Source organism: Triplophysa dalaica, chromosome 14 (assembly GCF_015846415.1).
Source record: "Triplophysa dalaica isolate WHDGS20190420 chromosome 14, ASM1584641v1, whole genome shotgun sequence".
Lineage (NCBI taxonomy): Eukaryota > Metazoa > Chordata > Actinopteri > Cypriniformes > Nemacheilidae > Triplophysa > Triplophysa dalaica.
The window spans coordinates 20895257-20918665 of NC_079555.1; the positions used below are offsets into that span (position 1 = coordinate 20895257).

Sequence of the window (23409 nt, forward strand, 5' to 3'; positions counted from 1 at the left end):
TCTGTTACACATGACTCCGATGAGTCTACACACACCTTTTACGTCGGCTTTGTGATTAGAATCGTCCTGTCTGCAGCCTTAAATCTCAGCTTCCCACTAGAATACACAGTCTGCCATTCCATCCAACAGTGAGGTCAGGGTTTGTTTCTCCAGCCTGAAGACACGTGTGGTGTCACACTGGATGGTGGGCTGTCTGGGACTTACCAGCCAGCTGACAGCTTGCTGTGAAACGAGGCGTATAGGTAAATTGTTCTGCCTTGGCGATCGTGCTTGCTAAGGCAGCGCATATACTAAAATTGGATCGATACAGAGAAGATTAGCATGGCCCCTGCGAAAGGATGACACGCAAATCCGTGAAGCGCTCCATATTTACATTTAGCAGACGCTTTTATCCAAAACGACTAACAAATGAGGTAAACAATGGAAGCAATCGGAACAACAAGATCACAACAAAGAGCTTCAGTGCAAATCAAATTGTATCACACTAAAACTGGCCTAGTTTATACTAACACTAAAAACAACTTTCTATCTTTAAAAACTTCAACCACTTGCAGGAGAAACGTTTTCGATTGGCTCTGTTTGTTTTGAGGTGATCTAAAACAATTGAACTGATCAGCAGTTGGTTACAGTCACCACTACCCTTCTTCTTTCTTTCTGTAATGGAATAGCCAAACAGGAGCGAATTTGGCGTTTGTACCAGTTGCCGTCCCATGTTGGGGCTATGCATCAAACGTCAATTCCTCGTTAGTATAGTGGACAGTATCTCCGCCTGTCACGCGGAAGACCGGGGTTCGATTCCCCGACGGGGAGGCTTGATTTGATTTCAGTTCCACCTCAAGTGGCAATTTCAAACAGCTCAAGATTACAACGGCCACCCTTGTTCGAACCCGTTTCTTGAGACCACCCCTTCCACTTTGTTGTCGGATACAACTCGAAAAAACATTTTGGATTGATGGTTTTCTTGATTCTCTTTAACCAACCTAAGTTGTAGGCAGGTTTGGACGAGAAGCGGTTTGGCATTTCCAGTACAAACGTACGCCCTCTGCTATTGTTTACAAACATATGCTGCTCTGCTGTAAGCAAAGCACCCCAAAATACGACAAACTCGCAAAGGTTTCCTTCCACGGAAATCTTTAGTAAAAGGCGAAAGATTTATGCGTAGATGAAGGAAAACTCGAGCTATATCCACAAACAGTTGAACCAGAGGACTCACCACGTAACACCATCATGTTTAAAGAGGGTGATCTCTAGTGAACGCTTCCCGGAACATCGCAATTAGGAAGAGCTTAAGAAAGCCAGCACAAGAGTGCAGTGCTTCACAGAAGCCTACGGTGGCGTTGTTTCGTGGGGTGGAGTCTGGCGTGCGACCTTGTTTTTTCCTTAAGATAGAGCCCTTCTTACTTTACACTGCACACTGAATGACATAGGCAGCGCAAATAATAGCAAAGCCGCCCATTCAAATACACGAGAATCCTTGATTCCACGGTTGCAATTCGACAGGCTATGACTACACATTCAAAGCGTTAAAGAGACGCATTGCACAGCCCTCGCTCTATCTACTTCGCAGAATGCGTTGGCCGGGAATGGAACCCGGGTCAACTGCTTGGAAGGCAGCTATGCTCACCACTATACCACCAACGCACACAAATAGGAGCTGGCTTGATGGACTTCCACATCTACTGAACACAGTGCTGTGAGACCACACAAAGATATACAGGCGTGTGAAGGTACGATTTTACGCGATACCTCAAGTCTCCTGGTACACATGACTCCGATGAGTCTACACACACCTTTTACGTCGGCTTTGTGATTAGAATCGTCCTGTCTGCAGCCTTAAATCTCAGCTTCCCACTAGAATACACAGTCTGCCATTCCATCCAACAGTGAGGTCAGGGTTTGTTTCTCCAGCCTGAAGACACGTGTGGTGTCACACTGGATGGTGGGCTGTCTGGGACTTACCAGCCAGCTGGCAGCTTGCTGTGAAACGAGGCGTATAGGTAAATTGTTCTGCCTTGGCGATCGTGCTTGCTAAGGCAGCGCATATACTAAAATTGGATCGATACAGAGAAGATTAGCATGGCCCCTGCGAAAGGATGACACGCAAATCCGTGAAGCGCTCCATATTTACATTTAGCAGACGCTTTTATCCAAAACGACTAACAAATGAGGTAAACAATGGAAGCAATCGGAACAACAAGATCACAACAAAGAGCTTCAGTGCAAAACAAATTGTATCACACTAAAACTGGCCTAGTTTATACTAACACTAAAAACAACTTTCTATCTTTAAAAACTTCAACCACTTGCAGGAGAAACGTTTTCGATTGGCTCTGTTTGTTTTGAGGTGATCTAAAACAATTGAACTGATCAGCAGTTGGTTACAGTCACCACTACCCTTCCTCTTTCTTTCTGTAAAGGAATAGCCAAACAGGAGCGAATTTGGCGTTTGTACCAGTTGCCGTCCCATGTTGGGGCTATGCATCAAACGTCAATTCCTCGTTAGTATAGTGGACAGTATCTCCGCCTGTCACGCGGAAGACCGGGGTTCGATTCCCCGACGGGGTGGCTTGATTTGAGTTCCACCTCAAGTGGCAATTTCAAACAGCTCAAGATTACAACGGCCACCCTTGTTCGAACCCGTTTCTTGAGACCACCCCTTCCACTTTGTTGTCGGATACAACTCGAAAAAACATTTTGGATTGATGGTTTTCTTGATTTCTCTTTAACCAACCTAAGTTGTAGGCAGGTTTGGACGAGAAGCGGTTTGGCATTTCCAGTACAAACGTACGCCCTCTGCTATTGTTTACAAACGTATGCTGCTCTGCTGTAAGCAAAGCACCCCAAAATACGACAAACTCGCAAAGGTTTCCCTTCCACGGAAATCTTTAGTAAAAGGCGAAAGATTTATGCGTAGATGAAGGAAAACTCGAGCTATATCCACAAACAGTTGAACCAGAGGACTCACCACGTAACACCATCATGTTTAAAGAGGGTGATCTCTAGTGAACGCTTCCCGGAACATCGCAATTAGGAAGAGCTTAAGAAAGCCAGCACAAGAGTGCAGTGCTCACAGAAGCCTACGGTGGCGTTGTTTCGTGGGTGGAGTCTGGCGTGCGACCTTGTTTTTTCCTTAAGATAGAGCCCTTCTTACTTTACACTGCACACTGAATGACATAGGCAGCGCAAATAATAGCAAAGCCGCCCATTCAAATACACGAGAATCCTTGATTCCACGGTTGCAATTCGACAGGCTATGACTACACATTCAAAGCGTTAAAGAGACGCATTGCACAGCCCTCGCTCTATCTACTTCTCAGAATGCGTTGGCCGGGAATCGGAACCCGGGTCAACTGCTTGGAAGGCAGCTATGCTCACCACTATACCACCAACGCACACAAATAGGAGCTGGCTTGATGGACTTCCACATCTACTGAACACAGTGCTGTGAGACCACACAAGATATACAGGCGTGTGAAGGTACGATATTACGCGATACCTCAAGTCTCCTGGTACACATGACTCCGATGAGTCTACACACACCTTTTACGTCGGCTTTGTGATTAGAATCGTCCTGTCTGCAGCCTTAAATCTCAGCTTCCCACTAGAATACACAGTCTGCCATTCCATCCAACAGTGAGGTCAGGGTTTGTTTCTCCAGCCTGAAGACACGTGTGGTGTCACACTGGATGGTGGGCTGTCTGGGACTTACCAGCCAGCTGACAGCTTGCTGTGAAACGAGGCGTATAGGTGAATTGTTCTGCCTTGGCGATCGTGCTTGCTAAGGCAGCGCATATACTAAAATTGGATCGATACAGAGAAGATTAGCATGGCCCCTGCGAAAGGATGACACGCAAATCCGTGAAGCGCTCCATATTTACATTTAGCAGACGCTTTTATCCAAAACGACTAACAAATGAGGTAAACAATGGAAGCAATCGGAACAACAAGATCACAACAAAGAGCTTCAGTGCAAAACAAATTGGTATCACACTAAAACTGGCCTAGTTTATACTAACACTAAAAACAACTTTCTATCTTTAAAAACTTCAACCACTTGCAGCAGAAACGTTTTCGATTTGCTCTGTTTGTTATGAGGTGATCTAAAACAATTGAACTGATCAGCAGTTGGTTACAGTCACCACTACCCTTCCTCTTTCTTTCTGTAAAGGAATAGCCAAACAGGAGCGAATTTGGCGTTTGTACCAGTTGCCGTCCCATGTTGGGGCTATGCATCAAACGTCAATTCCTCGTTAGTATAGTGGACAGTATCTCCGCCTGTCACGCGGAAGACCGGGGTTCGATTCCCCGACGGGGAGGCTTGATTTGATTTCAGTTCCACCTCAAGTGGCAATTTCAAACAGCTCAAGATTACAACGGCCACCCTTGTTCGAACCCGTTTCTTGAGACCTCCACTTTGTTGTCGGATACAACTCGAAAAAACATTTTGGATTGATGGTTTTCTTGATTTTCTTTAACCAACCTAAGTTGTAGGCAGGTTTGGACGAGCTGCGGTTTGGCATTTCCAGTACAAACGTCCGCCCTCTGCTATTGTTTACAAACGTATGCTGCTCTGCTGTAAGCAAAGCACCCAAAAATACGACAAACTCGCAAAGGTTTCCCTCCACGGAAATCTTTAGTAAAAGGCGAAAGATTTATGCGTAGATGAAGGAAAACTCGAGCTATATCCACAAACAGTTGAACCAGAGGACTCACCACGTAACACCACATCATGTTTAAAGAGGGTGATCTCTAGTGAACGCTTCCCGGAACATCGCAATTAGGAAGAGCTTAAGAAAGCCAGCACAAGAGTGCAGTGCTTCACAGAAGCCTACGGTGGCGTTGTTTCGTGGGGTGGAGTCTGGCGTGCGACCTTGTTTTTTCCTTAAGATAGAGCCCTTCTTACTTTACACTGCACACTGAATGACATAGGCAGCGCAAATAATAGCAAAGCCGCCCATTCAAATACACGAGAATCCTTGATTCCACGGTTGCAATTCGACAGGCTATGACTACACATTCAAAGCGTTAAAGAGACGCATTGCACAGCCCTCCTCTATCTACTTCTCAGAATGCGTTGGCCGGGAATCGAACCCGGGTCAACTGCTTGGAAGGCAGCTATGCTCACCACTATACCACCAACGCACACAAATAGGAGCTGGCTTGATGGACTTCCACATCTACTGAACACAGTGCTGTGAGACCACACAAAGATATACAGGCGTGTGAAGGTACGATTTTACGCGATACCTCAAGTCTCCTGGTACACATGACTCCGATGAGTCTACACACACCTTTTACGTCGGCTTTGTGATTAGAATCGTCCTGTCTGCAGCCTTAAATCTCAGCTTCCCACTAGAATACACAGTCTGCCATTCCATCCAACAGTGAGGTCAGGGTTTGTTTCTCCAGCCTGAAGACACGTGTGGTGTCACACTGGATGGTGGGCTGTCTGGGACTTACCAGCCAGCTGACAGCTTGCTGTGAAACGAGGTGTATAGGTAAATTGTTCTGCCTTGGCGATCGTGCTTGCTAAGGCAGCGCATATACTAAAATTGGATCGATACAGAGAAGATTAGCATGGCCCCTGCGAAAGGATGACACGCAAATCCGTGAAGCGCTCCATATTTACATTTAGCAGACGCTTTTATCCAAAACGACTAACAAATGAGGTAAACAATGGAAGCAATCGGAACAACAAGATCACAACAAAGAGCTTCAGTGCAAAACAAATTGTATCACACTAAAACTGGCCTAGTTTATACTAACACTAAAAACAACTTTCTATCTTTAAAAACTTCAACCACTTGCAGGAGAAACGTTTTCGATTGGCTCTGTTTGTTTTGAGGTGATCTAAAACAATTGAACTGATCAGCAGTTGGTTACAGTCACCACTACCCTTCCTCTTTCTTTCTGTAAAGGAATAGCCAAACAGGAGCGAATTTGGCGTTTGTACCAGTTGCCGTCCCATGTTGGGGCTATGCATCAAACGTCAATTCCTCGTTAGTATAGTGGACAGTATCTCCGCCTGTCACGCGGAAGACCGGGGTTCGATTCCCCGACGGGGAGGCTTGATTTGATTTCAGTTCCACCTCAAGTGGCAATTTCAAACAGCTCAAGATTACAACGGCCACCCTTGTTCGAACCCGTTTCTTGAGACCACCCCTTCCACTTTGTTGTCGGATACAACTCGAAAAAACATTTTGGATTGATGGTTTTCTTGATTTTCTTTAACCAACCTAAGTTGTAGGCAGGTTTGGACGAGCTGCGGTTTGGCATTTCCAGTACAAACGTCCGCCCTCTGCTATTGTTTACAAACGTATGCTGCTCTGCTGTAAGCAAAGCACCCAAAAATACGACAAACTCGCAAAGGTTTCCCTCCACGGAAATCTTTAGTAAAAGGCGAAAGATTTATGCGTAGATGAAGGAAAACTCGAGCTATATCCACAAACAGTTGAACCAGAGGACTCACCACGTAACACCATCATGTTTAAAGAGGGTGATCTCTAGTGAACGCTTCCCGGAACATCGCAATTAGGAAGAGCTTAAGAAAGCCAGCACAAGAGTGCAGTGCTTCACAGAAGCCTACGGTGGCGTTGTTTCGTGGGGTGGAGTCTGGCGTGCGACCTTGTTTTTTCCTTAAGATAGAGCCCTTCTTACTTTACACTGCACACTGAATGACATAGGCAGCGCAAATAATAGCAAAGCCGCCCATTCAAATACACGAGAATCCTTGATTCCACGGTTGCAATTCGACAGGCTATGACTACACATTCAAAGCGTTAAAGAGACGCATTGCCCTCGCTCTATCTACTTCTCAGAATGCGTTGGCCGGGAATCGAACCCGGGTCAACTGCTTGGAAGGCAGCTATGCTCACCACTATACCACCAACGCACACAAATAGGAGCTGGCTTGATGGACTTCCACTCTACTGAACACAGTGCTGTGAGACCACACAAAGATATACAGGCGTGTGAAGGTACGATTTTACGCGATACCTCAAGTCTCCTGGTACACATGACTCCGATGAGTCTACACACACCTTTTACGTCGGCTTTGTGATTAGAATCGTCCTGTCTGCAGCCTTAAATCTCAGCTTCCCACTAGAATACACAGTCTGCCATTCCATCCAACAGTGAGGTCAGGGTTTGTTTCTCCAGCCTGAAGACACGTGTGGTGTCACACTGGATGGTGGGCTGTCTGGGACTTACCAGCCAGCTGACAGCTTGCTGTGAAACGAGGCGTATAGGTAAATTGTTCTGCCTTGGCGATCGTGCTTGCTAAGGCAGCGCATATACTAAAATTGGATCGATACAGAGAAGATTAGCATGGCCCCTGCGAAAGGATGACACGCAAATCCGTGAAGCGCTCCATATTTACATTTAGCAGACGCTTTTATCCAAAACGACTAACAAATGAGGTAAACAATGGAAGCAATCGGAACAACAAGATCACAACAAAGAGCTTCAGTGCAAAACAAATTGTATCACACTAAAACTGGCCTAGTTTATACTAACACTAAAAACAACTTTCTATCTTTAAAAACTTCAACCACTTGCAGGAGAAACGTTTTCGATTGGCTCTGTTTGTTTTGAGGTGATCTAAAACAATTGAACTGATCAGCAGTTGGTTACAGTCACCACTACCCTTCCTCTTTCTTTCTGTAAAGGAATAGCCAAACAGGAGCGAATTTGGCGTTTGTACCAGTTGCCGTCCCATGTTGGGGCTATGCATCAAACGTCAATTCCTCGTTAGTATAGTGGACAGTATCTCCGCCTGTCACGCGGAAGACCGGGGTTCGATTCCCCGACGGGGAGGCTTGATTTGATTTCAGTTCCACCTCAAGTGGCAATTTCAAACAGCTCAAGATTACAACGGCCACCCTTGTTCGAACCCGTTTCTTGAGACCACCCCTTCCACTTTGTTGTCGGATACAACTCGAAAAAACATTTTGGATTGATGGTTTTCTTGATTTTCTTTAACCAACCTAAGTTGTAGGCAGGTTTGGACGAGCTGCGGTTTGGCATTTCCAGTACAAACGTCCGCCCTCTGCTATTGTTTACAAACGTATGCTGCTCTGCTGTAAGCAAAGCACCCAAAAATACGACAAACTCGCAAAGGTTTCCCTCCACGGAAATCTTTAGTAAAAGGCGAAAGATTTATGCGTAGATGAAGGAAAACTCGAGCTATATCCACAAACAGTTGAACCAGAGGACTCACCACGTAACACCATCATGTTTAAAGAGGGTGATCTCTAGTGAACGCTTCCCGGAACATCGCAATTAGGAAGAGCTTAAGAAAGCCAGCACAAGAGTGCAGTGCTTCACAGAAGCCTACGGTGGCGTTGTTTCGTGGGGTGGAGTCTGGCGTGCGACCTTGTTTTTTCCTTAAGATAGAGCCCTTCTTACTTTACACTGCACACTGAATGACATAGGCAGCGCAAATAATAGCAAAGCCGCCCATTCAAATACACGAGAATCCTTGATTCCACGGTTGCAATTCGACAGGCTATGACTACACATTCAAAGCGTTAAAGAGACGCATTGCACAGCCCTCGCTCTATCTACTTCTCAGAATGCGTTGGCCGGGAATCGAACCCGGGTCAACTGCTTGGAAGGCAGCTATGCTCACCACTATACCACCAACGCACACAAATAGGAGCTGGCTTGATGGACTTCCACATCTACTGAACACAGTGCTGTGAGACCACACAAAGATATACAGGCGTGTGAAGGTACGATTTTACGCGATACCTCAAGTCTCTGGTACACATGACTCCGATGAGTCTACACACACCTTTTACGTCGGCTTTGTGATTAGAATCGTCCTGTCTGCAGCCTTAAATCTCAGCTTCCCACTAGAATACACAGTCTGCCATTCCATCCAACAGTGAGGTCAGGGTTTGTTTCTCCAGCCTGAAGACACGTGTGGTGTCACACTGGATGGTGGGCTGTCTGGGACTTACCAGCCAGCTGACAGCTTGCTGTGAAACGAGGCGTATAGGTAAATTGTTCTGCCTTGGCGATCGTGCTTGCTAAGGCAGCGCATATACTAAAATTGGATCGATACAGAGAAGATTAGCATGGCCCCTGCGAAAGGATGACACGCAAATCCGTGAAGCGCTCCATATTTACATTTAGCAGACGCTTTTATCCAAAACGACTAACAAATGAGGTAAACAATGGAAGCAATCGGAACAACAAGATCACAACAAAGAGCTTCAGTGCAAAACAAATTGTATCACACTAAAACTGGCCTAGTTTATACTAACACTAAAAACAACTTTCTATCTTTAAAAACTTCAACCACTTGCAGGAGAAACGTTTTCGATTGGCTCTGTTTGTTTTGAGGTGATCTAAAACAATTGAACTGATCAGCAGTTGGTTACAGTCACCACTACCCTTCCTCTTTCTGTAAAGGAATAGCCAAACAGGAGCGAATTTGGCGTTTGTACCAGTTGCCGTCCCATGTTGGGGCTATGCATCAAACGTCAATTCCTCGTTAGTATAGTGGACAGTATCTCCGCCTGTCACGCGGAAGACCGGGGTTCGATTCCCCGACGGGGAGGCTTGATTTGATTTCAGTTCCACCTCAAGTGGCAATTTCAAACAGCTCAAGATTACAACGGCCACCCTTGTTCGAACCCGTTTCTTGAGACCACCCCTTCCACTTTGTTGTCGGATACAACTCGAAAAAACATTTTGGATTGATGGTTTTCTTGATTTTCTTTAACCAACCTAAGTTGTAGGCAGGTTTGGACGAGCTGCGGTTTGGCATTTCCAGTACAAACGTCCGCCCTCTGCTATTGTTTACAAACGTATGCTGCTCTGCTGTAAGCAAAGCACCCAAAAATACGACAAACTCGCAAAGGTTTCCCTCCACGGAAATCTTTAGTAAAAGGCGAAAGATTTATGCGTAGATGAAGGAAAACTCGAGCTATATCCACAAACAGTTGAACCAGAGGACTCACCACGTAACACCATCATGTTTAAAGAGGGTGATCTCTAGTGAACGCTTCCCGGAACATCGCAATTAGGAAGAGCTTAAGAAAGCCAGCACAAGAGTGCAGTGCTTCACAGAAGCCTACGGTGGCGTTGTTTCGTGGGGTGGAGTCTGGCGTGCGACCTTGTTTTTTCCTTAAGATAGAGCCCTTCTTACTTTACACTGCACACTGAATGACATAGGCAGCGCAAATAATAGCAAAGCCGCCCATTCAAATACACGAGAATCCTTGATTCCACGGTTGCAATTCGACAGGCTATGACTACATTCAAAGCGTTAAAGAGACGCATTGCACAGCCCTCGCTCTATCTACTTCTCAGAATGCGTTGGCCGGGAATCGAACCCGGGTCAACTGCTTGGAAGGCAGCTATGCTCACCACTATACCACCAACGCACACAAATAGGAGCTGGCTTGATGGACTTCCACTTACTGAACACAGTGCTGTGAGACCACACAAAGATATACAGGCGTGTGAAGGTACGATTTTACGCGATACCTCAAGTCTCCTGGTACACATGACTCCGATGAGTCTACACACACCTTTTACGTCGGCTTTGTGATTAGAATCGTCCTGTCTGCAGCCTTAAATCTCAGCTTCCCACTAGAATACACAGTCTGCCATTCCATCCAACAGTGAGGTCAGGGTTTGTTTCTCCAGCCTGAAGACACGTGTGGTGTCACACTGGATGGTGGGCTGTCTGGGACTTACCAGCCAGCTGACAGCTTGCTGTGAAACGAGGCGTATAGGTAAATTGTTCTGCCTTGGCGATCGTGCTTGCTAAGGCAGCGCATATACTAAAATTGGATCGATACAGAGAAGATTAGCATGGCCCCTGCGAAAGGATGACACGCAAATCCGTGAAGCGCTCCATATTTACATTTAGCAGACGCTTTTATCCAAAACGACTAACAAATGAGGTAAACAATGGAAGCAATCGGAACAACAAGATCACAACAAAGAGCTTCAGTGCAAAACAAATTGTATCACACTAAAACTGGCCTAGTTTATACTAACACTAAAAACAACTTTCTATCTTTAAAAACTTCAACCACTTGCAGGAGAAACGTTTTCGATTGGCTCTGTTTGTTTTGAGGTGATCTAAAACAATTGAACTGATCAGCAGTTGGTTACAGTCACCACTACCCTTCCTCTTTCTTTCTGTAAAGGAATAGCCAAACAGGAGCGAATTTGGCGTTTGTACCAGTTGCCGTCCCATGTTGGGGCTATGCATCAAACGTCAATTCCTCGTTAGTATAGTGGACAGTATCTCCGCCTGTCACGCGGAAGACCGGGGTTCGATTCCCCGACGGGGAGGCTTGATTTGATTTCAGTTCCACCTCAAGTGGCAATTTCAAACAGCTCAAGATTACAACGGCCACCCTTGTTCGAACCCGTTTCTTGAGACCACCCCTTCCACTTTGTTGTCGGATACAACTCGAAAAAACATTTTGGATTGATGGTTTTCTTGATTTTCTTTAACCAACCTAAGTTGTAGGCAGGTTTGGACGAGCTGCGGTTTGGCATTTCCAGTACAAACGTCCGCCCTCTTGCTGTTTACAAACGTATGCTGCTCTGCTGTAAGCAAAGCACCCAAAAATACGACAAACTCGCAAAGGTTTCCCTCCACGGAAATCTTTAGTAAAAGGCGAAAGATTTATGCGTAGATGAAGGAAAACTCGAGCTATATCCACAAACAGTTGAACCAGAGGACTCACCACGTAACACCATCATGTTTAAAGAGGGTGATCTCTAGTGAACGCTTCCCGGAACATCGCAATTAGGAAGAGCTTAAGAAAGCCAGCACAAGAGTGCAGTGCTTCACAGAAGCCTACGGTGGCGTTGTTTCGTGGGGTGGAGTCTGGCGTGCGACCTTGTTTTTTCCTTAAGATAGAGCCCTTCTTACTTTACACTGCACACTGAATGACATAGGCAGCGCAAATAATAGCAAAGCCGCCCATTCAAATACACGAGAATCCTTGATTCCACGGTTGCAATTCGACAGGCTATGACTACACATTCAAAGCGTTAAAGAGACGCATTGCACAGCTCGCTCTATCTACTTCTCAGAATGCGTTGGCCGGGAATCGAACCCGGGTCAACTGCTTGGAAGGCAGCTATGCTCACCACTATACCACCAACGCACACAAATAGGAGCTGGCTTGATGGACTTCCACATCTACTGAACACAGTGCTGTGAGACCACACAAAGATATACAGGCGTGTGAAGGTACGATTTTACGCGATACCTCAAGTCTCCTGGTACACATGACTCCGATGAGTCTACACACACCTTTTACGTCGGCTTTGTGATTAGAATCGTCCTGTCTGCAGCCTTAAATCTCAGCTTCCCACTAGAATACACAGTCTGCCATTCCATCCAACAGTGAGGTCAGGGTTTGTTTCTCCAGCCTGAAGACACGTGTGGTGTCACACTGGATGGTGGGCTGTCTGGGACTTACCAGCCAGCTGACAGCTTGCTGTGAAACGAGGCGTATAGGTAAATTGTTCTGCCTTGGCGATCGTGCTTGCTAAGGCAGCGCATATACTAAAATTGGATCGATACAGAGAAGATTAGCATGGCCCCTGCGAAAGGATGACACGCAAATCCGTGAAGCGCTCCATATTTACATTTAGCAGACGCTTTTATCCAAAACGACTAACAAATGAGGTAAACAATGGAAGCAATCGGAACAACAAGATCACAACAAAGAGCTTCAGTGCAAAACAAATTGTATCACACTAAAACTGGCCTAGTTTATACTAACACTAAAAACAACTTTCTATCTTTAAAAACTTCAACCACTTGCAGGAGAAACGTTTTCGATTGGCTCTGTTTGTTTTGAGGTGATCTAAAACAATTGAACTGATCAGCAGTTGGTTACAGTCACCACTACCCTTCCTCTTTCTTTCTGTAAAGGAATAGCCAAACAGGAGCGAATTTGGCGTTTGTACCAGTTGCCGTCCCATGTTGGGGCTATGCATCAAACGTCAATTCCTCGTTAGTATAGTGGACAGTATCTCCGCCTGTCACGCGGAAGACCGGGGTTCGATTCCCCGACGGGGAGGCTTGATTTGATTTCAGTTCCACCTCAAGTGGCAATTTCAAACAGCTCAAGATTACAACGGCCACCCTTGTTCGAACCCGTTTCTTGAGACCACCCCTTCCACTTTGTTGTCGGATACAACTCGAAAAAACATTTTGGATTGATGGTTTTCTTGATTTTCTTTAACCAACCTAAGTTGTAGGCAGGTTTGGACGAGCTGCGGTTTGGCATTTCCAGTACAAACGTCCGCCCTCTGCTATTGTTTACAAACGTATGCTGCTCTGCTGTAAGCAAAGCACCCAAAAATACGACAAACTCGCAAAGGTTTCCCTCCACGGAAATCTTTAGTAAAAGGCGAAAGATTTATGCGTAGATGAAGGAAAACTCGAGCTATATCCACAAACAGTTGAACCAGAGGACTCACCACGTAACACCATCATGTTTAAAGAGGGTGATCTCTAGTGAACGCTTCCCGGAACATCGCAATTAGGAAGAGCTTAAGAAAGCCAGCACAAGAGTGCAGTGCTTCACAGAAGCCTACGGTGGCGTTGTTTCGTGGGGTGGAGTCTGGCGTGCGACCTTGTTTTTTCCTTAAGATAGAGCCCTTCTTACTTTACACTGCACACTGAATGACATAGGCAGCGCAAATAATAGCAAAGCCGCCCATTCAAATACACGAGAATCCTTGATTCCACGGTTGCAATTCGACAGGCTATGACTACACATTCAAAGCGTTAAAGAGACGCATTGCACAGCCCTCGCTCTATCTACTTCTCAGAATGCGTTGGCCGGGAATCGAACCCGGGTCAACTGCTTGGAAGGCAGCTATGCTCACCACTATACCACCAACGCACACAAATAGGAGCTGGCTTGATGGACTTCCACTCTACTGAACACAGTGCTGTGAGACCACACAAAGATATACAGGCGTGTGAAGGTACGATTTTACGCGATACCTCAAGTCTCCTGGTACACATGACTCCGATGAGTCTACACACACCTTTTACGTCGGCTTTGTGATTAGAATCGTCCTGTCTGCAGCCTTAAATCTCAGCTTCCCACTAGAATACACAGTCTGCCATTCCATCCAACAGTGAGGTCAGGGTTTGTTTCTCCAGCCTGAAGACACGTGTGGTGTCACACTGGATGGTGGGCTGTCTGGGACTTACCAGCCAGCTGACAGCTTGCTGTGAAACGAGGCGTATAGGTAAATTGTTCTGCCTTGGCGATCGTGCTTGCTAAGGCAGCGCATATACTAAAATTGGATCGATACAGAGAAGATTAGCATGGCCCCTGCGAAAGGATGACACGCAAATCCGTGAAGCGCTCCATATTTACATTTAGCAGACGCTTTTATCCAAAACGACTAACAAATGAGGTAAACAATGGAAGCAATCGGAACAACAAGATCACAACAAAGAGCTTCAGTGCAAAACAAATTGTATCACACTAAAACTGGCCTAGTTTATACTAACACTAAAAACAACTTTCTATCTTTAAAAACTTCAACCACTTGCAGGAGAAACGTTTTCGATTGGCTCTGTTTGTTTTGAGGTGATCTAAAACAATTGAACTGATCAGCAGTTGGTTACAGTCACCACTACCCTTCCTCTTTCTTTCTGTAAAGGAATAGCCAAACAGGAGCGAATTTGGCGTTTGTACCAGTTGCCGTCCCATGTTGGGGCTATGCATCAAACGTCAATTCCTCGTTAGTATAGTGGACAGTATCTCCGCCTGTCACGCGGAAGACCGGGGTTCGATTCCCCGACGGGGAGGCTTGATTTGATTTCAGTTCCACCTCAAGTGGCAATTTCAAACAGCTCAAGATTACAACGGCCACCCTTGTTCGAACCCGTTTCTTGAGACCACCCCTCCACTTTGTTGTCGGATACAACTCGAAAAAACATTTTGGATTGATGGTTTTCTTGATTTTCTTTAACCAACCTAAGTTGTAGGCAGGTTTGGACGAGCTGCGGTTTGGCATTTCCAGTACAAACGTCCGCCCTCTGCTATTGTTTACAAACGTATGCTGCTCTGCTGTAAGCAAAGCACCCAAAAATACGACAAACTCGCAAAGGTTTCCCTCCACGGAAATCTTTAGTAAAAGGCGAAAGATTTATGCGTAGATGAAGGAAAACTCGAGCTATATCCACAAACAGTTGAACCAGAGGACTCACCACGTAACACCATCATGTTTAAAGAGGGTGATCTCTAGTGAACGCTTCCCGGAACATCGCAATTAGGAAGAGCTTAAGAAAGCCAGCACAAGAGTGCAGTGCTTCACAGAAGCCTACGGTGGCGTTGTTTCGTGGGGTGGAGTCTGGCGTGCGACCTTGTTTTTTCCTTAAGATAGAGCCCTTCTTACTTTACACTGCACACTGAATGACATAGGCAGCGCAAATAATAGCAAAGCCGCCCATTCAAATACACGAGAATCCTTGATTCCACGGTTGCAATTCGACAGGCTATGACTACACATTCAAAGCGTTAAAGAGACGCATTGCACAGCCCCTCTATCTACTTCTCAGAATGCGTTGGCCGGGAATCGAACCCGGGTCAACTGCTTGGAAGGCAGCTATGCTCACCACTATACCACCAACGCACACAAATAGGAGCTGGCTTGATGGACTTCCACTCTACTGAACACAGTGCTGTGAGACCACACAAAGATATACAGGCGTGTGAAGGTACGATTTTACGCGATACCTCAAGTCTCCTGGTACACATGACTCCGATGAGTCTACACACACCTTTTACGTCGGCTTTGTGATTAGAATCGTCCTGTCTGCAGCCTTAAATCTCAGCTTCCCACTAGAATACACAGTCTGCCATTCCATCCAACAGTGAGGTCAGGGTTTGTTTCTCCAGCCTGAAGACACGTGTGGTGTCACACTGGATGGTGGGCTGTCTGGGACTTACCAGCCAGCTGACAGCTTGCTGTGAAACGAGGCGTATAGGTAAATTGTTCTGCCTTGGCGATCGTGCTTGCTAAGGCAGCGCATATACTAAAATTGGATCGATACAGAGAAGATTAGCATGGCCCCTGCGAAAGGATGACACGCAAATCCGTGAAGCGCTCCATATTTACATTTAGCAGACGCTTTTATCCAAAACGACTAACAAATGAGGTAAACAATGGAAGCAATCGGAACAACAAGATCACAACAAAGAGCTTCAGTGCAAAACAAATTGTATCACACTAAAACTGGCCTAGTTTATACTAACACTAAAAACAACTTTCTATCTTTAAAAACTTCAACCACTTGCAGGAGAAACGTTTTCGATTGGCTCTGTTTGTTTTGAGGTGATCTAAAACAATTGAACTGATCAGCAGTTGGTTACAGTCACCACTACCCTTCCTCTTTCTTTCTGTAAAGGAATAGCCAAACAGGAGCGAATTTGGCGTTTGTACCAGTTGCCGTCCCATGTTGGGGCTATGCATCAAACGTCAATTCCTCGTTAGTATAGTGGACAGTATCTCCGCCTGTCACGCGGAAGACCGGGGTTCGATTCCCCGACGGGGAGGCTTGATTTGATTTCAGTTCCACCTCAAGTGGCAATTTCAAACAGCTCAAGATTACAACGGCCACCCTTGTTCGAACCCGTTTCTTGAGACCACCCCTTCCACTTTGTTGTCGGATACAACTCGAAAAAACATTTTGGATTGATGGTTTTCTTGATTTTCTTTAACCAACCTAAGTTGTAGGCAGGTTTGGACGAGCTGCGGTTTGGCATTTCCAGTACAAACGTCCGCCCTCTGCTATTGTTTACAAACGTATGCTGCTCTGCTGTAAGCAAAGCACCCAAAAATACGACAAACTCGCAAAGGTTTCCCTCCACGGAAATCTTTAGTAAAAGGCGAAAGATTTATGCGTAGATGAAGGAAAACTCGAGCTATATCCACAAACAGTTGAACCAGAGGACTCACCACGTAACACCATCATGTTTAAAGAGGGTGATCTCTAGTGAACGCTTCCCGGAACATCGCAATTAGGAAGAGCTTAAGAAAGCCAGCACAAGAGTGCAGTGCTTCACAGAAGCCTACGGTGGCGTTGTTTCGTGGGGTGGAGTCTGGCGTGCGACCTTGTTTTTTCCTTAAGATAGAGCCCTTCTTACTTTACACTGCACACTGAATGACATAGGCAGCGCAAATAATAGCAAAGCCGCCCATTCAAATACACGAGAATCCTTGATTCCACGGTTGCAATTCGACAGGCTATGACTACACATTCAAAGCGTTAAAGAGACGCATTGCACAGCCCTCGCTCTATCTACTTCTCAGAATGCGTTGGCCGGGAATCGAACCCGGGTCAACTGCTTGGAAGGCAGCTATGCTCACCACTATACCACCAACGCACACAAATAGGAGCTGGCTTGATGGACTTCCACTCTACTGAACACAGTGCTGTGAGACCACACAAAGATATACAGGCGTGTGAAGGTACGATTTTACGCGATACCTCAAGTCTCCTGGTACACATGACTCCGATGAGTCTACACACACCTTTTACGTCGGCTTTGTGATTAGAATCGTCCTGTCTGCAGCCTTAAATCTCAGCTTCCCACTAGAATACACAGTCTGCCATTCCATCCAACAGTGAGGTCAGGGTTTGTTTCTCCAGCCTGAAGACACGTGTGGTGTCACACTGGATGGTGGGCTGTCTGGGACTTACCAGCCAGCTGACAGCTTGCTGTGAAACGAGGCGTATAGGTAAATTGTTCTGCCTTGGCGATCGTGCTTGCTAAGGCAGCGCATATACTAAAATTGGATCGATACAGAGAAGATTAGCATGGCCCCTGCGAAAGGATGACACGCAAATCCGTGAAGCGCTCCATATTTACATTTAGCAGACGCTTTTATCCAAAACGACTAACAAATGAGGTAAACAATGGAAGCAATCGGAACAACAAGATCACAACAAAGAGCTTCAGTGCAAAACAAATTGTATCACACTAAAACTGGCCTAGTTTATACTAACACTAAAAACAACTTTCTATCTTTAAAAACTTCAACCACTTGCAGGAGAAACGTTTTCGATTGGCTCTGTTTGTTTTGAGGTGATCTAAAACAATTGAACTGATCAGCAGTTGGTTACAGTCACCACTACCCTTCCTCTTTCTTTCTGTAAAGGAATAGCCAAACAGGAGCGAATTTGGCGTTTGTACCAGTTGCCGTCCCATGTTGGGGCTATGCATCAAACGTCAATTCCTCGTTAGTATAGTGGACAGTATCTCCGCCTGTCACGCGGAAGACCGGGGTTCGATTCCCCGACGGGGAGGCTTGATTTGATTTCAGTTCCACCTCAAGTGGCAATTTCAAACAGCTCAAGATTACAACGGCCACCCTTGTTCGAACCCGTTTCTTGAGACCACCCCTTCCACTTTGTTGTCGGATACAACTCGAAAAAACATTTTGGATTGATGGTTTTCTTGATTTTCTTTAACCAACCTAAGTTGTAGGCAGGTTTGGACGAGCTGCGGTTTGGCATTTCCAGTACAAACGTCCGCCCTCTGCTATTGTTTACAAACGTATGCTGCTCTGCTGTAAGCAAAGCACCCAAAAATACGACAAACTCGCAAAGGTTTCCCTCCACGGAAATCTTTAGTAAAAGGCGAAAGATTTATGCGTAGATGAAGGAAAACTCGAGCTATATCCACAAACAGTTGAACCAGAGGACTCACCACGTAACACCATCATGTTTAAAGAGGGTGATCTCTAGTGAACGCTTCCCGGAACATCGCAATTAGGAAGAGCTTAAGAAAGCCAGCACAAGAGTGCAGTGCTTCACAGAAGCCTACGGTGGCGTTGTTTCGTGGGGTGGAGTCTGGCGTGCGACCTTGTTTTTTCCTTAAGATAGAGCCCTTCTTACTTTACACTGCACACTGAATGACATAGGCAGCGCAAATAATAGCAAAGCCGCCCATTCAAATACACGAGAATCCTTGATTCCACGGTTGCAATTCGACAGGCTATGACTACACATTCAAAGCGTTAAAGAGACGCATTGCACAGCCCTCTATCTACTTCTCAGAATGCGTTGGCCGGGAATCGAACCCGGGTCAACTGCTTGGAAGGCAGCTATGCTCACCACTATACCACCAACGCACACAAATAGGAGCTGGCTTGATGGACTTCCACATCTACTGAACACAGTGCTGTGAGACCACACAAAGATATACAGGCGTGTGAAGGTACGATTTTACGCGATACCTCAAGTCTCCTGGTACACATGACTCCGATGAGTCTACACACACCTTTTACGTCGGCTTTGTGATTAGAATCGTCCTGTCTGCAGCCTTAAATCTCAGCTTCCCACTAGAATACACAGTCTGCCATTCCATCCAACAGTGAGGTCAGGGTTTGTTTCTCCAGCCTGAAGACACGTGTGGTGTCACACTGGATGGTGGGCTGTCTGGGACTTACCAGCCAGCTGACAGCTTGCTGTGAAACGAGGCGTATAGGTAAATTGTTCTGCCTTGGCGATCGTGCTTGCTAAGGCAGCGCATATACTAAAATTGGATCGATACAGAGAAGATTAGCATGGCCCCTGCGAAAGGATGACACGCAAATCCGTGAAGCGCTCCATATTTACATTTAGCAGACGCTTTTATCCAAAACGACTAACAAATGAGGTAAACAATGGAAGCAATCGGAACAACAAGATCACAACAAAGAGCTTCAGTGCAAAACAAATTGTATCACACTAAAACTGGCCTAGTTTATACTAACACTAAAAACAACTTTCTATCTTTAAAAACTTCAACCACTTGCAGGAGAAACGTTTTCGATTGGCTCTGTTTGTTTTGAGGTGATCTAAAACAATTGAACTGATCAGCAGTTGGTTACAGTCACCACTACCCTTCCTCTTTCTTTCTGTAAAGGAATAGCCAAACAGGAGCGAATTTGGCGTTTGTACCAGTTGCCGTCCCATGTTGGGGCTATGCATCAAACGTCAATTCCTCGTTAGTATAGTGGACAGTATCTCCGCCTGTCACGCGGAAGACCGGGGTTCGATTCCCCGACGGGGAGGCTTGATTTGATTTCAGTTCCACCTCAAGTGGCAATTTCAAACAGCTCAAGATTACAACGGCCACCCTTGTTCGAACCCGTTTCTTGAGACCACCCCTTCCACTTTGTTGTCGGATACAACTCGAAAAAAATTTTGGATTGATGGTTTTCTTGATTTTCTTTAACCAACCTAAGTTGTAGGCAGGTTTGGACGAGCTGCGGTTTGGCATTTCCAGTACAAACGTCCGCCCTCTGCTATTGTTTACAAACGTATGCTGCTCTGCTGTAAGCAAAGCACCCAAAAATACGACAAACTCGCAAAGGTTTCCCTCCACGGAAATCTTTAGTAAAAGGCGAAAGATTTATGCGTAGATGAAGGAAAACTCGAGCTATATCCACAAACAGTTGAACCAGAGGACTCACCACGTAACACCATCATGTTTAAAGAGGGTGATCTCTAGTGAACGCTTCCCGGAACATCGCAATTAGGAAGAGCTTAAGAAAGCCAGCACAAGAGTGCAGTGCTTCACAGAAGCCTACGGTGGCGTTGTTTCGTGGGGTGGAGTCTGGCGTGCGACCTTGTTTTTTCCTTAAGATAGAGCCCTTCTTACTTTACACTGCACACTGAATGACATAGGCAGCGCAAATAATAGCAAAGCCGCCCATTCAAATACACGAGAATCCTTGATTCCACGGTTGCAATTCGACAGGCTATGACTACACATTCAAAGCGTTAAAGAGACGCATTGCACAGCCCTCGCTCTATCTACTTCTCAGAATGCGTTGGCCGGGAATCGAACCCGGGTCAACTGCTTGGAAGGCAGCTATGCTCACCACTATACCACCAACGCACACAAATAGGAGCTGGCTTGATGGACTTCCACATCTACTGAACACAGTGCTGTGAGACCACACAAAGATATACAGGCGTGTGAAGGTACGATTTTACGCGATACCTCAAGTCTCCTGGTACACATGACTCCGATGAGTCTACACACACCTTTTACGTCGGCTTTGTGATTAGAATCGTCCTGTCTGCAGCCTTAAATCTCAGCTTCCCACTAGAATACACAGTCTGCCATTCCATCCAACAGTGAGGTCAGGGTTTGTTTCTCCAGCCTGAAGACACGTGTGGTGTCACACTGGATGGTGGGCTGTCTGGGACTTACCAGCCAGCTGACAGCTTGCTGTGAAACGAGGCGTATAGGTAAATTGTTCTGCCTTGGCGATCGTGCTTGCTAAGGCAGCGCATATACTAAAATTGGATCGATACAGAGAAGATTAGCATGGCCCCTGCGAAAGGATGACACGCAAATCCGTGAAGCGCTCCATATTTACATTTAGCAGACGCTTTTATCCAAAACGACTAACAAATGAGGTAAACAATGGAAGCAATCGGAACAACAAGATCACAACAAAGAGCTTCAGTGCAAAACAAATTGTATCACACTAAAACTGGCCTAGTTTATACTAACACTAAAAACAACTTTCTATCTTTAAAAACTTCAACCACTTGCAGGAGAAACGTTTTCGATTGGCTCTGTTTGTTTTGAGGTGATCTAAAACAATTGAACTGATCAGCAGTTGGTTACAGTCACCACTACCCTTCCTCTTTCTTTCTGTAAAGGAATAGCCAAACAGGAGCGAATTTGGCGTTTGTACCAGTTGCCGTCCCATGTTGGGGCTATGCATCAAACGTCAATTCCTCGTTAGTATAGTGGACAGTATCTCCGCCTGTCACGCGGAAGACCGGGGTTCGATTCCCCGACGGGGAGGCTTGATTTGATTTCAGTTCCACCTCAAGTGGCAATTTCAAACAGCTCAAGATTACAACGGCCACCCTTGTTCGAACCCGTTTCTTGAGACCACCCCTTCCACTTTGTTGTCGGATACAACTCGAAAAAACATTTTGGATTGATGGTTTTCTTGATTTTCTTTAACCAACCTAAGTTGTAGGCAGGTTTGGACGAGCTGCGGTTTGGCATTTCCAGTACAAACGTCCGCCCTCTGCTATTGTTTACAAACGTATGCTGCTCTGCTGTAAGCAAAGCACCCAAAAATACGACAAACTCGCAAAGGTTTCCCTCCACGGAAATCTTTAGTAAAAGGCGAAAGATTTATGCGTAGATGAAGGAAAACTCGAGCTATATCCACAAACAGTTGAACCAGAGGACTCACCACGTAACACCATCATGTTTAAAGAGGGTGATCTCTAGTGAACGCTTCCCGGAACATCGCAATTAGGAAGAGCTTAAGAAAGCCAGCACAAGAGTGCAGTGCTTCACAGAAGCCTACGGTGGCGTTGTTTCGTGGGGTGGAGTCTGGCGTGCGACCTTGTTTTTTCCTTAAGATAGAGCCCTTCTTACTTTACACTGCACACTGAATGACATAGGCAGCGCAAATAATAGCAAAGCCGCCCATTCAAATACACGAGAATCCTTGATTCCACGGTTGCAATTCGACAGGCTATGACTACACATTCAAAGCGTTAAAGAGACGCATTGCACAGCCCTCGCTCTATCTACTTCTCAGAATGCGTTGGCCGGGAATCGAACCCGGGTCAACTGCTTGGAAGGCAGCTATGCTCACCACTATACCACCAACGCACACAAATAGGAGCTGGCTTGATGGACTTCCACTTACTGAACACAGTGCTGTGAGACCACACAAAGATATACAGGCGTGTGAAGGTACGATTTTACGCGATACCTCAAGTCTCCTGGTACACATGACTCCGATGAGTCTACACACACCTTTTACGTCGGCTTTGTGATTAGAATCGTCCTGTCTGCAGCCTTAAATCTCAGCTTCCCACTAGAATACACAGTCTGCCATTCCATCCAACAGTGAGGTCAGGGTTTGTTTCTCCAGCCTGAAGACACGTGTGGTGTCACACTGGATGGTGGGCTGTCTGGGACTTACCAGCCAGCTGACAGCTTGCTGTGAAACGAGGCGTATAGGTAAATTGTTCTGCCTTGGCGATCGTGCTTGCTAAGGCAGCGCATATACTAAAATTGGATCGATACAGAGAAGATTAGCATGGCCCCTGCGAAAGGATGACACGCAAATCCGTGAAGCGCTCCATATTTACATTTAGCAGACGCTTTTATCCAAAACGACTAACAAATGAGGTAAACAATGGAAGCAATCGGAACAACAAGATCACAACAAAGAGCTTCAGTGCAAAACAAATTGTATCACACTAAAACTGGCCTAGTTTATACTAACACTAAAAACAACTTTCTATCTTTAAAAACTTCAACCACTTGCAGGAGAAACGTTTTCGATTGGCTCTGTTTGTTTTGAGGTGATCTAAAACAATTGAACTGATCAGCAGTTGGTTACAGTCACCAC

General features: G+C 45.8%; 52 non-coding genes across 52 annotated transcripts; 26 read left to right on the forward strand and 26 right to left on the reverse strand.

Moving 5' to 3' along the window:
* Positions 1 to 266: 266 nt before the first annotated feature.
* On the forward strand, positions 267 to 373 carry LOC130436128 (U6 spliceosomal RNA). Its single transcript, XR_008908966.1, has one exon. It is a non-coding gene; the product is annotated as a U6 spliceosomal RNA (small nuclear RNA).
* A 365-nt stretch (positions 374 to 738) lies between these two features.
* Positions 739 to 810, forward strand: trnad-guc (transfer RNA aspartic acid (anticodon GUC)). Its single transcript has one exon. It is a non-coding gene; the product is annotated as a tRNA-Asp (tRNA).
* A 256-nt stretch (positions 811 to 1066) lies between these two features.
* Positions 1067 to 1181, reverse strand: LOC130436102 (U5 spliceosomal RNA). Its single transcript, XR_008908942.1, has one exon. It is a non-coding gene; the product is annotated as a U5 spliceosomal RNA (small nuclear RNA).
* Positions 1182 to 1569: 388 nt separating this feature from the next.
* Positions 1570 to 1641, reverse strand: trnag-ucc (transfer RNA glycine (anticodon UCC)). The gene has a single exon. It is a non-coding gene; the product is annotated as a tRNA-Gly (tRNA).
* A 380-nt stretch (positions 1642 to 2021) lies between these two features.
* Positions 2022 to 2128, forward strand: LOC130436129 (U6 spliceosomal RNA). The gene has a single exon (XR_008908967.1). It is a non-coding gene; the product is annotated as a U6 spliceosomal RNA (small nuclear RNA).
* A 689-nt stretch (positions 2129 to 2817) lies between these two features.
* Positions 2818 to 2933, reverse strand: LOC130436090 (U5 spliceosomal RNA). Its single transcript, XR_008908931.1, has one exon. It is a non-coding gene; the product is annotated as a U5 spliceosomal RNA (small nuclear RNA).
* A 386-nt stretch (positions 2934 to 3319) lies between these two features.
* On the reverse strand, positions 3320 to 3392 carry trnag-ucc (transfer RNA glycine (anticodon UCC)). The gene has a single exon. It is a non-coding gene; the product is annotated as a tRNA-Gly (tRNA).
* A 379-nt stretch (positions 3393 to 3771) lies between these two features.
* On the forward strand, positions 3772 to 3878 carry LOC130436130 (U6 spliceosomal RNA). Its single transcript, XR_008908968.1, has one exon. It is a non-coding gene; the product is annotated as a U6 spliceosomal RNA (small nuclear RNA).
* A 366-nt stretch (positions 3879 to 4244) lies between these two features.
* On the forward strand, positions 4245 to 4316 carry trnad-guc (transfer RNA aspartic acid (anticodon GUC)). The gene has a single exon. It is a non-coding gene; the product is annotated as a tRNA-Asp (tRNA).
* Positions 4317 to 4566: 250 nt separating this feature from the next.
* Positions 4567 to 4681, reverse strand: LOC130436212 (U5 spliceosomal RNA). The gene has a single exon (XR_008909046.1). It is a non-coding gene; the product is annotated as a U5 spliceosomal RNA (small nuclear RNA).
* Positions 4682 to 5070: 389 nt separating this feature from the next.
* On the reverse strand, positions 5071 to 5142 carry trnag-ucc (transfer RNA glycine (anticodon UCC)). The gene has a single exon. It is a non-coding gene; the product is annotated as a tRNA-Gly (tRNA).
* A 380-nt stretch (positions 5143 to 5522) lies between these two features.
* LOC130436131 (U6 spliceosomal RNA) lies at positions 5523 to 5629 on the forward strand. Its single transcript, XR_008908969.1, has one exon. It is a non-coding gene; the product is annotated as a U6 spliceosomal RNA (small nuclear RNA).
* A 365-nt stretch (positions 5630 to 5994) lies between these two features.
* Positions 5995 to 6066, forward strand: trnad-guc (transfer RNA aspartic acid (anticodon GUC)). The gene has a single exon. It is a non-coding gene; the product is annotated as a tRNA-Asp (tRNA).
* Positions 6067 to 6322: 256 nt separating this feature from the next.
* Positions 6323 to 6437, reverse strand: LOC130436213 (U5 spliceosomal RNA). The gene has a single exon (XR_008909047.1). It is a non-coding gene; the product is annotated as a U5 spliceosomal RNA (small nuclear RNA).
* A 383-nt stretch (positions 6438 to 6820) lies between these two features.
* trnag-ucc (transfer RNA glycine (anticodon UCC)) lies at positions 6821 to 6892 on the reverse strand. The gene has a single exon. It is a non-coding gene; the product is annotated as a tRNA-Gly (tRNA).
* Positions 6893 to 7271: 379 nt separating this feature from the next.
* LOC130436132 (U6 spliceosomal RNA) lies at positions 7272 to 7378 on the forward strand. The gene has a single exon (XR_008908970.1). It is a non-coding gene; the product is annotated as a U6 spliceosomal RNA (small nuclear RNA).
* Positions 7379 to 7743: 365 nt separating this feature from the next.
* On the forward strand, positions 7744 to 7815 carry trnad-guc (transfer RNA aspartic acid (anticodon GUC)). Its single transcript has one exon. It is a non-coding gene; the product is annotated as a tRNA-Asp (tRNA).
* Positions 7816 to 8071: 256 nt separating this feature from the next.
* LOC130436214 (U5 spliceosomal RNA) lies at positions 8072 to 8186 on the reverse strand. The gene has a single exon (XR_008909048.1). It is a non-coding gene; the product is annotated as a U5 spliceosomal RNA (small nuclear RNA).
* Positions 8187 to 8574: 388 nt separating this feature from the next.
* On the reverse strand, positions 8575 to 8646 carry trnag-ucc (transfer RNA glycine (anticodon UCC)). The gene has a single exon. It is a non-coding gene; the product is annotated as a tRNA-Gly (tRNA).
* A 379-nt stretch (positions 8647 to 9025) lies between these two features.
* On the forward strand, positions 9026 to 9132 carry LOC130436133 (U6 spliceosomal RNA). Its single transcript, XR_008908971.1, has one exon. It is a non-coding gene; the product is annotated as a U6 spliceosomal RNA (small nuclear RNA).
* A 361-nt stretch (positions 9133 to 9493) lies between these two features.
* Positions 9494 to 9565, forward strand: trnad-guc (transfer RNA aspartic acid (anticodon GUC)). Its single transcript has one exon. It is a non-coding gene; the product is annotated as a tRNA-Asp (tRNA).
* Positions 9566 to 9821: 256 nt separating this feature from the next.
* On the reverse strand, positions 9822 to 9936 carry LOC130436215 (U5 spliceosomal RNA). The gene has a single exon (XR_008909049.1). It is a non-coding gene; the product is annotated as a U5 spliceosomal RNA (small nuclear RNA).
* Positions 9937 to 10322: 386 nt separating this feature from the next.
* trnag-ucc (transfer RNA glycine (anticodon UCC)) lies at positions 10323 to 10394 on the reverse strand. Its single transcript has one exon. It is a non-coding gene; the product is annotated as a tRNA-Gly (tRNA).
* Positions 10395 to 10772: 378 nt separating this feature from the next.
* LOC130436135 (U6 spliceosomal RNA) lies at positions 10773 to 10879 on the forward strand. The gene has a single exon (XR_008908973.1). It is a non-coding gene; the product is annotated as a U6 spliceosomal RNA (small nuclear RNA).
* Positions 10880 to 11244: 365 nt separating this feature from the next.
* Positions 11245 to 11316, forward strand: trnad-guc (transfer RNA aspartic acid (anticodon GUC)). The gene has a single exon. It is a non-coding gene; the product is annotated as a tRNA-Asp (tRNA).
* A 254-nt stretch (positions 11317 to 11570) lies between these two features.
* On the reverse strand, positions 11571 to 11685 carry LOC130436216 (U5 spliceosomal RNA). Its single transcript, XR_008909050.1, has one exon. It is a non-coding gene; the product is annotated as a U5 spliceosomal RNA (small nuclear RNA).
* A 386-nt stretch (positions 11686 to 12071) lies between these two features.
* On the reverse strand, positions 12072 to 12143 carry trnag-ucc (transfer RNA glycine (anticodon UCC)). Its single transcript has one exon. It is a non-coding gene; the product is annotated as a tRNA-Gly (tRNA).
* Positions 12144 to 12523: 380 nt separating this feature from the next.
* Positions 12524 to 12630, forward strand: LOC130436136 (U6 spliceosomal RNA). The gene has a single exon (XR_008908974.1). It is a non-coding gene; the product is annotated as a U6 spliceosomal RNA (small nuclear RNA).
* A 365-nt stretch (positions 12631 to 12995) lies between these two features.
* trnad-guc (transfer RNA aspartic acid (anticodon GUC)) lies at positions 12996 to 13067 on the forward strand. Its single transcript has one exon. It is a non-coding gene; the product is annotated as a tRNA-Asp (tRNA).
* A 256-nt stretch (positions 13068 to 13323) lies between these two features.
* LOC130436217 (U5 spliceosomal RNA) lies at positions 13324 to 13438 on the reverse strand. Its single transcript, XR_008909051.1, has one exon. It is a non-coding gene; the product is annotated as a U5 spliceosomal RNA (small nuclear RNA).
* A 388-nt stretch (positions 13439 to 13826) lies between these two features.
* Positions 13827 to 13898, reverse strand: trnag-ucc (transfer RNA glycine (anticodon UCC)). Its single transcript has one exon. It is a non-coding gene; the product is annotated as a tRNA-Gly (tRNA).
* Positions 13899 to 14277: 379 nt separating this feature from the next.
* Positions 14278 to 14384, forward strand: LOC130436137 (U6 spliceosomal RNA). Its single transcript, XR_008908975.1, has one exon. It is a non-coding gene; the product is annotated as a U6 spliceosomal RNA (small nuclear RNA).
* A 365-nt stretch (positions 14385 to 14749) lies between these two features.
* trnad-guc (transfer RNA aspartic acid (anticodon GUC)) lies at positions 14750 to 14821 on the forward strand. The gene has a single exon. It is a non-coding gene; the product is annotated as a tRNA-Asp (tRNA).
* A 255-nt stretch (positions 14822 to 15076) lies between these two features.
* Positions 15077 to 15191, reverse strand: LOC130436218 (U5 spliceosomal RNA). The gene has a single exon (XR_008909052.1). It is a non-coding gene; the product is annotated as a U5 spliceosomal RNA (small nuclear RNA).
* Positions 15192 to 15576: 385 nt separating this feature from the next.
* trnag-ucc (transfer RNA glycine (anticodon UCC)) lies at positions 15577 to 15648 on the reverse strand. The gene has a single exon. It is a non-coding gene; the product is annotated as a tRNA-Gly (tRNA).
* A 379-nt stretch (positions 15649 to 16027) lies between these two features.
* Positions 16028 to 16134, forward strand: LOC130436138 (U6 spliceosomal RNA). Its single transcript, XR_008908976.1, has one exon. It is a non-coding gene; the product is annotated as a U6 spliceosomal RNA (small nuclear RNA).
* Positions 16135 to 16499: 365 nt separating this feature from the next.
* Positions 16500 to 16571, forward strand: trnad-guc (transfer RNA aspartic acid (anticodon GUC)). The gene has a single exon. It is a non-coding gene; the product is annotated as a tRNA-Asp (tRNA).
* A 256-nt stretch (positions 16572 to 16827) lies between these two features.
* Positions 16828 to 16942, reverse strand: LOC130436219 (U5 spliceosomal RNA). Its single transcript, XR_008909053.1, has one exon. It is a non-coding gene; the product is annotated as a U5 spliceosomal RNA (small nuclear RNA).
* Positions 16943 to 17330: 388 nt separating this feature from the next.
* trnag-ucc (transfer RNA glycine (anticodon UCC)) lies at positions 17331 to 17402 on the reverse strand. The gene has a single exon. It is a non-coding gene; the product is annotated as a tRNA-Gly (tRNA).
* Positions 17403 to 17781: 379 nt separating this feature from the next.
* On the forward strand, positions 17782 to 17888 carry LOC130436139 (U6 spliceosomal RNA). The gene has a single exon (XR_008908977.1). It is a non-coding gene; the product is annotated as a U6 spliceosomal RNA (small nuclear RNA).
* Positions 17889 to 18253: 365 nt separating this feature from the next.
* On the forward strand, positions 18254 to 18325 carry trnad-guc (transfer RNA aspartic acid (anticodon GUC)). The gene has a single exon. It is a non-coding gene; the product is annotated as a tRNA-Asp (tRNA).
* Positions 18326 to 18581: 256 nt separating this feature from the next.
* LOC130436220 (U5 spliceosomal RNA) lies at positions 18582 to 18696 on the reverse strand. Its single transcript, XR_008909054.1, has one exon. It is a non-coding gene; the product is annotated as a U5 spliceosomal RNA (small nuclear RNA).
* A 384-nt stretch (positions 18697 to 19080) lies between these two features.
* On the reverse strand, positions 19081 to 19152 carry trnag-ucc (transfer RNA glycine (anticodon UCC)). Its single transcript has one exon. It is a non-coding gene; the product is annotated as a tRNA-Gly (tRNA).
* Positions 19153 to 19532: 380 nt separating this feature from the next.
* LOC130436140 (U6 spliceosomal RNA) lies at positions 19533 to 19639 on the forward strand. The gene has a single exon (XR_008908978.1). It is a non-coding gene; the product is annotated as a U6 spliceosomal RNA (small nuclear RNA).
* Positions 19640 to 20004: 365 nt separating this feature from the next.
* Positions 20005 to 20076, forward strand: trnad-guc (transfer RNA aspartic acid (anticodon GUC)). Its single transcript has one exon. It is a non-coding gene; the product is annotated as a tRNA-Asp (tRNA).
* Positions 20077 to 20331: 255 nt separating this feature from the next.
* LOC130436221 (U5 spliceosomal RNA) lies at positions 20332 to 20446 on the reverse strand. The gene has a single exon (XR_008909055.1). It is a non-coding gene; the product is annotated as a U5 spliceosomal RNA (small nuclear RNA).
* A 388-nt stretch (positions 20447 to 20834) lies between these two features.
* trnag-ucc (transfer RNA glycine (anticodon UCC)) lies at positions 20835 to 20906 on the reverse strand. The gene has a single exon. It is a non-coding gene; the product is annotated as a tRNA-Gly (tRNA).
* A 380-nt stretch (positions 20907 to 21286) lies between these two features.
* Positions 21287 to 21393, forward strand: LOC130436142 (U6 spliceosomal RNA). Its single transcript, XR_008908979.1, has one exon. It is a non-coding gene; the product is annotated as a U6 spliceosomal RNA (small nuclear RNA).
* A 365-nt stretch (positions 21394 to 21758) lies between these two features.
* On the forward strand, positions 21759 to 21830 carry trnad-guc (transfer RNA aspartic acid (anticodon GUC)). The gene has a single exon. It is a non-coding gene; the product is annotated as a tRNA-Asp (tRNA).
* Positions 21831 to 22086: 256 nt separating this feature from the next.
* Positions 22087 to 22201, reverse strand: LOC130436222 (U5 spliceosomal RNA). Its single transcript, XR_008909056.1, has one exon. It is a non-coding gene; the product is annotated as a U5 spliceosomal RNA (small nuclear RNA).
* Positions 22202 to 22589: 388 nt separating this feature from the next.
* Positions 22590 to 22661, reverse strand: trnag-ucc (transfer RNA glycine (anticodon UCC)). Its single transcript has one exon. It is a non-coding gene; the product is annotated as a tRNA-Gly (tRNA).
* Positions 22662 to 23039: 378 nt separating this feature from the next.
* LOC130436143 (U6 spliceosomal RNA) lies at positions 23040 to 23146 on the forward strand. The gene has a single exon (XR_008908980.1). It is a non-coding gene; the product is annotated as a U6 spliceosomal RNA (small nuclear RNA).
* The last annotated feature ends 263 nt before the right edge of the window (positions 23147 to 23409 follow it).